The following is an 11,362-nucleotide window of genomic DNA, read 5'->3' on the forward strand; positions in this document are numbered from 1 at the left end:
AGCCCAGCACTGTAACACTGAGCTACTGAACACACGGCAGCCCAGCACTGTAACACTGAGCTACTGAACACACGGCAGCCCAGCGCAGCAACAATGAGCTACTGAACACACTGCAGCCCAGCACTGTAACACAGAGCTACTGAACACACTGCAGCCCAGCACTGTAACACTGAGCTACTGAACACACTGCAGCCCAGCACAGCAACACTGAGCTACTGAACACACTGCAGCCCAGCACAGCAACACTGAGCTACTGAACACACTGCAGCCCAGCACTGTAGCACTGAGCTGGATGGGGCAGTGCAGGGTTCTGATTTCGAACCCCCTGTCAGAGCAGTGGGCAGCAGGAAGGAGGTGTCTGCTGTGCACATTTAAACTACTACCAGGGACTGCTGAACCCCTCTGGCACGCAGGCCGTGGCGCAGGGGCCGGTCACTGGAGCACAGGCCCAGGCAGGAACACGCCTGTCCAGCATGTCTGTGCTTTACCGGACAAGACACGCAACGAGATCGGCTCTGCCAGTACAGTACCCACAGCCACTCAGCTCCAGTGCCTGCTGTCTGAAATCATAAGAAACAGACTTGCAGGCCACTGGTTTTATTTGGGCAAATCGGATAGGTATGGAACCTTCTTGCCAATTCTAAAAAGCTGTATACATCAGCGCAGGAGTGAATGCACCCTGTAGAATCGGCTGTGGGCTGTGAGGGATTGCTCTCAGCTGGAATCTGAATCTGACATTTCCCTTCAAACAGTATTCGGAATTCCCTCGCACCCGAATCTCTGCTTTTACACTGCTTAAAGCCAACAGGAGACTAGACTACTACAGTACTTGAAAACAAGGGAAATCTTAAAAGCCTCTTCATGGCCCGACAGGGGGTCCTCCTGTGTCCCATCACTTCTCTACCTGTCCGCGAAGATGTGTGCCTTCAGATGCATGCGGATCAAGACCAGGGTGCGAGATTGCCGAGTCCTGCTGGACACGACAAGAGATTTAGAGAAAGGTCAGAAAGGCCGAGTGGCCTCGGGCTCCCAGTGATCCTTAAGAGGGACTAGGCGTGCGAGTCCTGGTCCAGGCAGGGGCAGTCAGAGAGGTCTGGGAGGGGGCAGTGAAGACGGAGCCACTGCAGGATCACAAGTCACCAGAATCGAGAATACTAGCACATTCCTGCTGCAGCCACTCCCAGAGCAGCAATGTCATAATTAGGAAACTGAGCAAAGGTAGAGCTCTGCTGTTCCCCTGTTCCTGAAAGCTCACACACAGCCGAAGACTAATCTCCAAAGCCACGGACAGCTTTCATTTCTAATCATCCCTCAAAGCAGTAAAGATAAGACACCACCCGAAGCCCAGAGCAGAAGACCCACCCTGTGGAAAGACCGCATTTCAACGGGTTTGTGCTCCTTTTAATTTGAATCTAAGGCTAATCTGTACTTGCTGAGCCAGTCTCTTTCTGCTGAACTTTCTTGTACGGGTCTGCCAACAACTAATCCAGGTTGTGCATTCTCATCACCAGTAAGCTTCGAACCCAGACAGTATCTACGTCACGCATTGTGCAAGACCTCAGCAAGAAATCCTGCTGTGAGGGGATCAGTGCGGAGCTGGGATCAGGGTTCGATACCTGGAAATGGAAGGTTGTGGTTAAACCCACAAACCCCATCCAGGGGAGACAGAAACTGCAGGGAAGTGCGTTGAAAACTGAGGACAGGAGGCACTTCTTTACGCAAAGGACTGTGGGAGTCTGGAACGACCTGTCCCATCAGCCCATACGCTGGATCTTTCAAAGATGGCGTCCTCGGGTCAGCAAGCTGCGAACTACCACACAGGCTGGATGGGCAGAGTGGCTCCTCTCGTTTATAAGAGCCCCACTTCCTCCTGGGCCAGCTGGGTGAGGAGCTCGTCTCCACTGTCACAGCAGACCAAACTCCCCAACTTTCACCTTCAGCGAGGAGACCTTCTGGACTGGCAGCGCTGCTTTAAACCGGGCACCTGAGTGTGCCGGCCAGTCCGCCTCCGGAAGCCCTCAACGTGTTTCACAGCGGACTCTCCCAACGGATGAAGGCCTTCCTGCCCACTGTGAGCGGCGTCAGCCTTCGCTTCTGGAACATTCTGACATGGCCAGCGGTGACCAGCGCAGGCGCTGCACCAAGCTGGGCAGAGAGCCGGACTGGTCCACCTACAGATGGGTGTGTGTCTGCGCGGCTCGTTCAGCGCTCTGGGGTGACTGACCCCCCCACAGTGGCTCTGGAGTGACTGACCCCCCCACACAGCTCTGGGGTGACTGACCCCCCCACAACGGCTCTGGGGTGACTGACGCTGCTACCTAGAAAGCGCTCGTCCCCCCCGTGCTCAGACACGCCTGTCCCCGCCGCTGGCCGCAGCTCATGAATCCCAGGAATGGGCGCTCGACGCAGCGTGCTGGCAGCTGCCAGGGATTAGTGAGCCGCGCTCGTGGTCGCTGCCCCGCTCGCCCGGCGGCAGGCCTCTCTCTGAAGACACGCCGGAGCCCGTCTGAAGTCCCTGCGGCTAAGGGTGGCAGGTGCCAGCTCACAGCCCGCACCAGCGTCCATGGTCAGGGCTCTGCTCCGGCCCGTACACCCGCCCCCCGCCCAGCACATGCCCCGCCCCCTGTTCCGCCCCAGCCCCGCTCCTGGTCATCAGGCTGACCCACCCTCCTGCTCCACCCTCAGCCCCACCCCCTGTCCCTGGCATCAGACAAGCCCCGTCCCCTACTCCACCCACAGTCTAGCTTCCTGCCCCCTGTCCATTAGACTAGCCCCGCCCCCTGCCCCGCCCACAGACTAGCCCCCTGGCCCCTGGCCCAGCCTGGACTGTTGCACCCCACTCACTCCAGGCTGCGAGGGACCAGAATCACGCCTGCAGGCCAGCCCAATGTGGCGGAGGTCCACCGTTAAGAAACGGTACCAGCGAAGAAGAAGAGCAGGTAGATTTCTAAACGTTCTCAGTTTGGGATTTTACAACAGATTCTATACCTGCTTTATGCACCTCTTGGATCTCCCACCTCACTGAGGGTGAACGCACAGGGAAGGTACCACAACCAAGATGCACTTGTAATGAAGACAGTGACCACACAGGGGGCGCTCTACCCTCCAGCCTTTCGCCTTGTTGAACTTAATTAGCTTGTTCTCTCCTCTTGACATCCCCTCACATTTCAAACCCCAGCGAGGCCGACAGCGGTGACCCGTGAAAGTGCCAACCAGCGTTGCCATAGAGACGCGCTGGGCAGCGCAGGGAAAGTGCGAAACTCCTGTCACGCATTTCGGAGAGGTCACCCGCAGTGCCGGGACTCCGGGAGCACCGGGAGAACTCTTCCCGTCTCACCTCCAGATAATCCTGCCCTGCATCTTAATCACGGAACGGGAATCGGGGTTTTTTTTTCCCTAAGTTTCCCGAACGAGAGGAGGCGGTATCCGCCCATCATACTCGTCCGGTGTGCTGCAGCTTTTCACCGCCGGGCCTGCGGTTAGCGTGTCTGCCGTCTCATTTCAGGGCTAAACCTCGGGCACGTCCTCCAGTCGAGGGGAGAGCAGCTGAGGCTCAGGACGGACTCCTCACACGCCGAAACATCCCCGGGCCAGGCGCTCGGAGACGAGCCGGAGTGACCCGTTAGCCCGACTGATTAGGACCCCCAGCTTTCAATCAAAACCGAGCCCCCGCGGCCGCTCTCGTTGCGCTCGGCGCCGGCTTTGCGCTGTGGGGGGAGGGGGTGGACACCGGCGACGTTAAAGTTAAACTTCAAGCTCCGGGGGAGTTTAACCTGCAAGTTTTAAAAGTTTCATAATCGCACCCCCACCTCCACCGCTCGCTCCGCGTAGAATGACGAAAACTAATTAGGTCGAAGTAAGTTTTCCGTGGTGAAAACCGAGAGGTGAAAAGTCCGAGCTCTGACTCTCACCCTGCGGAACTTAAAGGGGCAGGGGGACCGACGCGGTGGTCTGAGCGCAACGGGCCCGGGCCGAACAGACTTCGGACGAAGTCGCCGGCTGGACGAGAGCTTCGCCTCTTCCTCACTCCTCAGCCCGGCCTGCCCGGCGCTTCGCTGCCAGCCGGAGACTCGAGAGAGAGGCGGGGACGCCAGGAGTCTTGGGTTTCGCCAGACAGACGGTGAAGGAGGGCTAGAGAAGACAAAAGCATTCCAGCGAGCGCTTAATTGTACAGAACAAGAGCGAAGGATTCTTTCCTGCTGCGCGGACGAATAAGTTATAATTTCAATTCAAAGACACTGTCACAGAACAGTGCAGATCACTGCTCCATTGCAGAGCAATTATAAAACAGCACCTTCATATAATTAAGAACAACACCGTTATCAAAGCATAATAAAAGGGAAAAGATATGTTTAAGATTATTATGTTTCCATTTCAATCTGGCTGAACAGTAAACAGATCTCTTTCTTTCAAAGCTCTCAAGGAATGAGCATCCAGACTCAGATGAGGGTTTAATTACAAAAGCAGAAACAACTTTCAAGTTGATAAGGCTCTATCATTTTTCTAAAATACATCCTCTACTTTATAACTTCACATTCCATTATCTGAGTGGTGACAACTTGCTCTCAGTCAGAACTACAATACTGCCTCCCCCCTCTCTCTGCACTAACCACTGCCTCCCTCTCTCTCCCAGTGCCTCAGCTCTAACCACTAGCCCACACTGCCTCCCTCTCTCTCCCAGTGTCTCAGCTCTAACCACTAGCCCACACTGCCTCCCTCTCTCTCCCAGTGCCTCAGCTCTAACCACTAGCCCACACTGCCTCTCTCTCTCTCTCTCTCTCTCCCAGTGCCTCAGCTTGACCACACAACAGTCTCACCCTCTATTAACTTCCTCTCTCTCATCTACCTTATATAGGCCACAGCTTACTGAATGTCAGCTCTGTTGTTAAAGCTGTTGTATCAGGCAGCTCTGATCCCGTTTCACTTCAAACCTCACTTGACTGCTGAGAGTAATTAAGAGGGATCAGCTACTGACAGATGAACAGCTAACTACATTTCAACAACTTGATGGTTTAGAATTATTATTAAATAGCTTTTAAGTAAATTTTCTGTTTCCCCCACCTGCTGTGAAAACTGTCCCATTATCAGAATTTAAAGATGCAGTTGTGCTATTAAGAATGGAAAACACATTGACTCTCATTTGGGTAATTGCATGGAGGCTGACAATACATCCTACCTCTCAAGGTCATGAAGTCCCACACAGATGTGAAAAGAGGTGCTCTTTCAACACAAAGATGAGCAGGCTAATAAACATAAGACAGTTTGCTACCGCTCTGTGATGTCTGAGTCTCAACTGAATGCCCTTCATCCCCAAGACTTTTAATTAAGGAGGATCCTGTTCAGGAGTGACCCCTATATTGGCTGTTTTTCTTTCCAAGTTCTTAATCCTGGCCTGAAATTGAAAATTTATTTCAATTTTCAATTTTAGACCTTCGATAAATTTTGCTTTTACTGTAGCTTATAAAAAGCTTAATGGGCTCTGTAATTGTTATGAATCCTGTGCTAACAAGTGAGTTCCCTCATTCACATGCGACAGCTGACATGAACTAATTGAACTTGAGCAGAAAGAAAAACACTGACATGGGCGTGTCTGTCACTCCCACACAGGGTCCCTCCCACTGTAGGCGTGCCAGATGCAAGGTACCGCTGTTAATTGGCCACACGGCCCTTGTGGGCATGCCCAATATGATGTCATTCCCAACAAGGGTGTGTCCAACACATGGCCCCTCCCACAGTGGGTGTGTCCAATACAGAGTCACTCCTCCCTGGATCTGGTCAGCATGAACTGATCACCTATTAAAAAATGGTTAATTAGAAATAACCCTTTGAGTAATCATTTTGTATAAGATGTGTTCGCAAAACAAAAAAATGCTAATTTACCTACTGATATGCATCTCTTGTGGTGTGTGCACAGAGGTCAATAAATGACTAACTTGAGGTGGTCCAAGCGAATCAGAGTGACCTGTCCAGACATGTTCAGGGTCAGTGCAGTCCGGATTTCTGCACATAATGACCAAACTTTGTTGTCCTTCTCACTGCAAACGGGTCCTGTATTTCCCCCCTGGTGGCTTCAGCTTATTCCCTTTCTCTGCAAGTCTCTCTCCAGCTTCGCTCCCTTCTGCTCCCCACTTAAAGGCTGTTTTGACTACCCTGATCTGTCAAATCAGGCCCTATTGTAGCAGAGCAGCTGGGAGGTACTGTGATTGGACACAGGCACTGTGTGAGTCTGTTTCCTTTGAAACGCAGTGAACAGAAATGATTAAAGCACAGCCAGATGAGAGGCGACCCCTCCCAGCTCCGCTGATGTCTCTGCCCATCGAGGCTCAGGCCAGGGGTTCCCCTTCACAAACACGACCAGCACAGTGCAGCGGTGACAGGGGCAGGTACAACACACGTTGATCCAGACATGCAGTATGCATGTTTCAACAACTGCCCTGCCCTGCCCCCTCCCCTGACCACTGCCTACTGCAAACTCTTATCTTTGTATTGTTGATCTTTTCCAAAGCCTTCCCAGGACAAGATGGGGACCTGCACATTCAGTTCAAAAGGAGTTCCCTGTGCATTCCCTATGAGCGTGTCTAACCTGCTATCACAGCAAGCACACTTGTTAAACTGCAGGCGTTTTGCAAGAGTCTGGCACATTCTGCACTATGGATATGTCCCATGGAACAACTGATATTAACAACAAGAATGAGCTCCTGGCAATGAACCAATTTGATTTGATTGGTAAACGTGAAGGAGTAGTTAGTTTCTACTACACTTTGTATTGGATGCCCATGTACAATATAGTTGGCCTTGAGCTGTGATCAAATTTTTGAAGATGGAGATTCATGCAAATTAAATATCCCTAAAGGACAAGCTTGGTTTCTTCTCACATGCGCTAAACTGTCTTAATAATAATCGCAGTTGTTTTAATAACAGAAATTAATAACACCCGTGTGAGTAACCTGCTGATGCTCATGACATGTAACAGAAGATGGTGTCTGGGATTTCTAAGCCACTCTAAGTATGCCATGTGGCTTGCTTGCATTCGTACACACACATACTGTATATAGTCAAAACCAGATGCTAATCAAACACAAATGTTTGTGCAGAGCTCATGTACAAATACCCACTCCTCTTATTTCGTAAATAATGGCCTTTTCTGTTCACAGGTGCTGAAAGTGAGGTTTAACACTCTGTCAGTGAAACACTGGGGCAACTCAGACTGCAGACTCGAGCCCTGGCAGTGTGACAGCAGTGTTCAGCAGCTACAGAAAGGCCTGTGAGAGCCTATGGATTTTGCCCAGCGTGACGCAATTAATTTTAACTGTGACCTTAAGGAAACAATTACTCTGCTGGAATTACAATTAACGCCATTGGCTGTTGCCACAGATTTCAGCACAGTGCTCATGACAGAGCCTGGAGGAGAGGGAGGGAAAAACATGAATGGAAGGAGATTAGAAAGACAAGGACTGAAACGATTTCTGCCAGGCCAGAACTGAATCTCACAAAAAAAGGGCTGTGCTGTAGCTTGTGCTGTGGGGGCAGCAGTAAGAGTTTGACAGCAGGAAACTCGGAGCTCTGTGGTTGCTGCTGCTTCCAGTCCACCTTGACTCGACTCAGACAGCACCAGCACTAATCTGCATTGCTTTGTTCCTCATTGTGCTTTGTCTTTTACAATGAGTGTCAGACACGCAGATGGGCAGCACGGTGGCACAGAGGTTAGTATTGCTGCCTTGCTCTCTGTGGAGCTGGGTGCTCTGGTTTCCTCTCACAGTCCAAATGCATACTGGTAGGCTAATTGGCTTCTGGAAAAATTGGCCCTGGTGTGTGTTTGTCTGCCTGCCTGCCTGCCCAGCGAACCCTAACCCTGCCTGGGCCAGGCTGGGCCAGGCTCTAGCTCCCCCACGCAACTGTACTGGGGAAAGGGGCTAGAGAATGAGTGGATGGGGCTGGGAGATAAATGCAGAGTACTCATGTTCCAAATCCAAACGAGGTTCTTGTCTTTGTCACAGTCGTGACCACCTGGAACGCTTTCCTTCCTGTTGGTGTGGATTTGACAACATCGGTGTCTATGGGTTTCGAGTTGAGCTCATCACCCTCTGCAGTCTCCGTGCAAAATGGACGTGTACCTCCAGTACAGCAGAGCCCTGCAACAGGGCTGCGGAAACATCACCGACAGCCTGAGGAGCAGCGGTGACGGGGCGTGCTGGCAGAGGCTAGCGCTGTGGGGCTGAGACTCACGACTCTGCTCGATGCGCTGAGCCCCCCGCTGCCGGTCCGATCACCAGCAAGCAGTTCTTTCTGACTTTCTGACTGGGGCCCGGGCGGTACATGCTGCGTGTGAGCCAGCACATTCACCCTGTTCCGCGCGATTGCAAGCCGATCTGTTCTTGGTCTCTGTTCCCTGTGCTGTGCTGTGTGTAATACAGTATGTCCCCTTGTGCGACACGGTATGGATGCAGGAATTAACCGGAGAGACAGGAGAAAGCGCCAACTGTAGCCTGCTGGAGCGGGAGTCCGGGGTCTCGTCTAAGCTGGCGAGTGTCTGGCTGAGGGCTTTTGAACGCCTGATTGCCTGTTCTCCGTTTACTGGAGCTCCTCTCCCCTTCTGGGAGTCAGGCATTCTGGAAACGCGTCTAGTGTTTTCGAATAGAAGGTAGACTGTGTCCTGTGCAAAGTGCGCTCCCCCCCCCCCCCCCGCCTCCCTTCTCTCCCCAGCGGTTCGCAGGCCGGCCTCCAGCAGCGCCCGGCGAGCGAGCAAGTTCAGCACCGGCACCACGGCTGCCTCCCACTCCAGCACCCCGCGTCTTCAAAGAGACTTCCCGCGCGAATTCCCAGGAAGACTCCAGCTCGACTTGGGAACACGGACGGACCGGGCCTCCTCGGCTTTGAAGTCTGGGCGACTGCGCGTTCCCTCCCGTTTACCGGCCCACGGACTAAAACTTTGCGTCCAGGTGGACGCGCAGGCTGCTGGAGTCCCGGCCAGCCAGCTCTGCGACTCGCACGCAGCTGCAGGACGACGTGAACGCTAAACAACCTAAACGACTTGCCTGCGAGCCGAAGCGAGGACAGACAGAATCCCTCAAACAGCTCCAGAGCTACGTGTGAAGCAGACTCGTCGGCAACAATGGCTCCGAGACAAAGGCTTCCGAACCATTTTGTGTGCTGGTGTGGGCAGGCATCGGATTTCAAAGACCAGGCAGCCCGTCTCTATTCCATTGAATAAAGCGATTATTGTCCGTATTTATCGTGACATTTTGCAAAACATTTTCGGGCCAGGCACACGGCGAAAGCAGGCAGAAGCAGGCAGATCCCGACTTGAACTGTCAAACTAGCTGCGTAATTACTAACAAGTCCTCTCCGCGCTGCTGGTGGCTGAGGGAGCCTTTGGCGAAATTAGCGTATTTACAGCCCGGAGCCAGTGTTTAAAATGTACTAAAACTTAACATGTCATGTACTCAGCATCATCTGTCAGTGTATGACCACTAGGCTGCTACGTTACGAGAATTTAGCAACGTTAAGGAAGTATTGTAATTATGAGTTGAGCGATTTAATATCGAGTCATGCCACTCGTGTCCCTTAGGTTTGTAAAAGGGGTCAGTTACCCCGTGCTGCAGCGGTTTTCAATGTGAGCTCGTTAAGTTTGCTCTTAAATAAACGCCTGTACGCTGCCGATTTCTAAAGGACGCTTTAGGTACGACCGTTAGTGCTGCTAAAACTAATTCTGCGATACCTGGCGGATTATACTCTCGCTGTCAGGAGGGTGGTTCCGGGAGCCAAATCAAGGAGTTCCAGTTTGCGTTTGAATGTCTACATTATGGATAAGCACCTCATCAGCGATAGAAGATTCTGTATGAATTATAAATATTAAAAGCCTGATATATGACATGTCTTCGCGGGTTCGTACGGTGGTTATGAACAGTAATTCATCAAGCAGAAACCGCTGAACTGCTGCTGTCCGCTGATCTGGGTGAAGATGACACTAACTCGCTCTACACTTGGACAGATCTCTGACAGATCGCAAACAGATCTCGTTAGATCCACACTTCGAGAAATCGCACGTTTTAACAATCCTCTGTACAGCGCACGCCAGGAATAAAAATGCCGTCCCCATGTAAAAAAAAAAACCAACTGATGTAAGCGTTGTCATGTACCGAACGCGTGAAAGGAATAAAACCCCGTTCTGCCCACGACGAAACTCGCACACAGTCCCAGTAAGAAAGGCGCTGGGATCGAGGCCGAGCGGTGGGTCACTTTCCGCGGCGCGACACGGTCCGGGCGACTCGCTCTTCCGTCGGGACCGCGGTCCGAGCGCAGCCCGGACCTTCGAAGGCTGCCCGGCTGAGACCGGAGCCAACTCGTCTCTTCGCACAAACCCACAGACACGCCGCACCGGAGAGGATTACCAGGCTACAGGGGAAAGAGAGGATTAACAGCGACATACCTGTGGCGCGTTACTGATCGTGCTCCGCCGGCGGAGATAAACTTTGCTTACTTTGAACCCAGGTGGAAAAAAAAAAGTTTCACATTCCTCTCCAGCGCTCCTCACGCAACACTTGCATGTTCTTCTGCGTCCTCCTCCCCCGCCGTGATGAAATATTACCAGTCTCTCCCTTAATCCTTAAACCCGTCCTGGGTGGAAGCGAGCAGGAATGACCACGGAGCTCCACGCCGGACAGCAAACCCCGTTTCCCGGTCCGCCAAGGTCTCTGACTTTCCACCGAGCAGGAATCTCTTTCTTCTTCCCCGAGTGGAAACTTGCCAGCGGGCGTCAGGGGGAGAGGGCTCCTGTCCCCGAGGGATGTCAATCAAGCCGAAAGGGTTTTGAACGCCGGAACGGAAAACCACCTGAACTCCGCACGAAGGAGTCCGCCGCAGCACGAGTCTGTGCAGTCAAGTGCCGACAGGTGTCGACAGCGCAGAGTTAAAGCCCCCTCTCTCTCCCTGTCTCCCTCCCTCTCTCTCCCTCTCACTCGCTCTCCCAGTCTCTCTCTCTCTGCCCAAGCAATCCCGACGTGTTTCGGTTAACTACCTCGCTGCCGGGCGAGATCGACTCGCTGTGAAACCCCGTGTACCGGATTGTCTTGGCAGCCCAGCTTCGCGCCAGGACTTGCGGATCCCAAGAGGTGCGAATTTGAAAACAAAGGAAGAGGAAAGAAAATGAACTGCAACTGCAACTGCAACTGGCCGGGCCGGCCGCAGTCCGACCCTGATCTCAGCCCCAGAGCGGCGCAAAACAGGAACAGGATCTGTCACGAGGAACAGCTTGGATTCCTCTTGTTTTCGAAATCGCACTGTTTCTCCTGGCATCCGCGGAGCCAGTCCAGCGGGTCTGCAGCTTTGCTCTGCGCCCAGAAAGCACACGGGCCGTCTTTTC

The 11,362-nt window shown here is 52.8% G+C and overlaps 1 protein-coding gene across 1 annotated transcript in view; it reads right to left on the reverse strand.

The window, feature by feature from the left end:
• The window catches only part of sema3gb (sema domain, immunoglobulin domain (Ig), short basic domain, secreted, (semaphorin) 3Gb), a 50,006-nt gene extending 39,247 nt beyond the window's left edge, over positions 1-10,759 (reverse strand). The window contains exon 1 of the mRNA XM_088937965.1: positions 10,430-10,759. The gene's annotated coding sequence lies outside the window, so the exon portion shown is untranslated. The remainder of the gene's footprint in view (positions 1-10,429) is intronic.
• Between the last annotated feature and the right edge of the window lie 603 nt (positions 10,760-11,362).

Source organism: Atractosteus spatula, chromosome 2, assembly GCF_055471065.1.
Source record: "Atractosteus spatula isolate fAtrSpa1 chromosome 2, fAtrSpa1.hap1, whole genome shotgun sequence".
NCBI classification, from domain to species: domain Eukaryota; kingdom Metazoa; phylum Chordata; class Actinopteri; order Semionotiformes; family Lepisosteidae; genus Atractosteus; species Atractosteus spatula.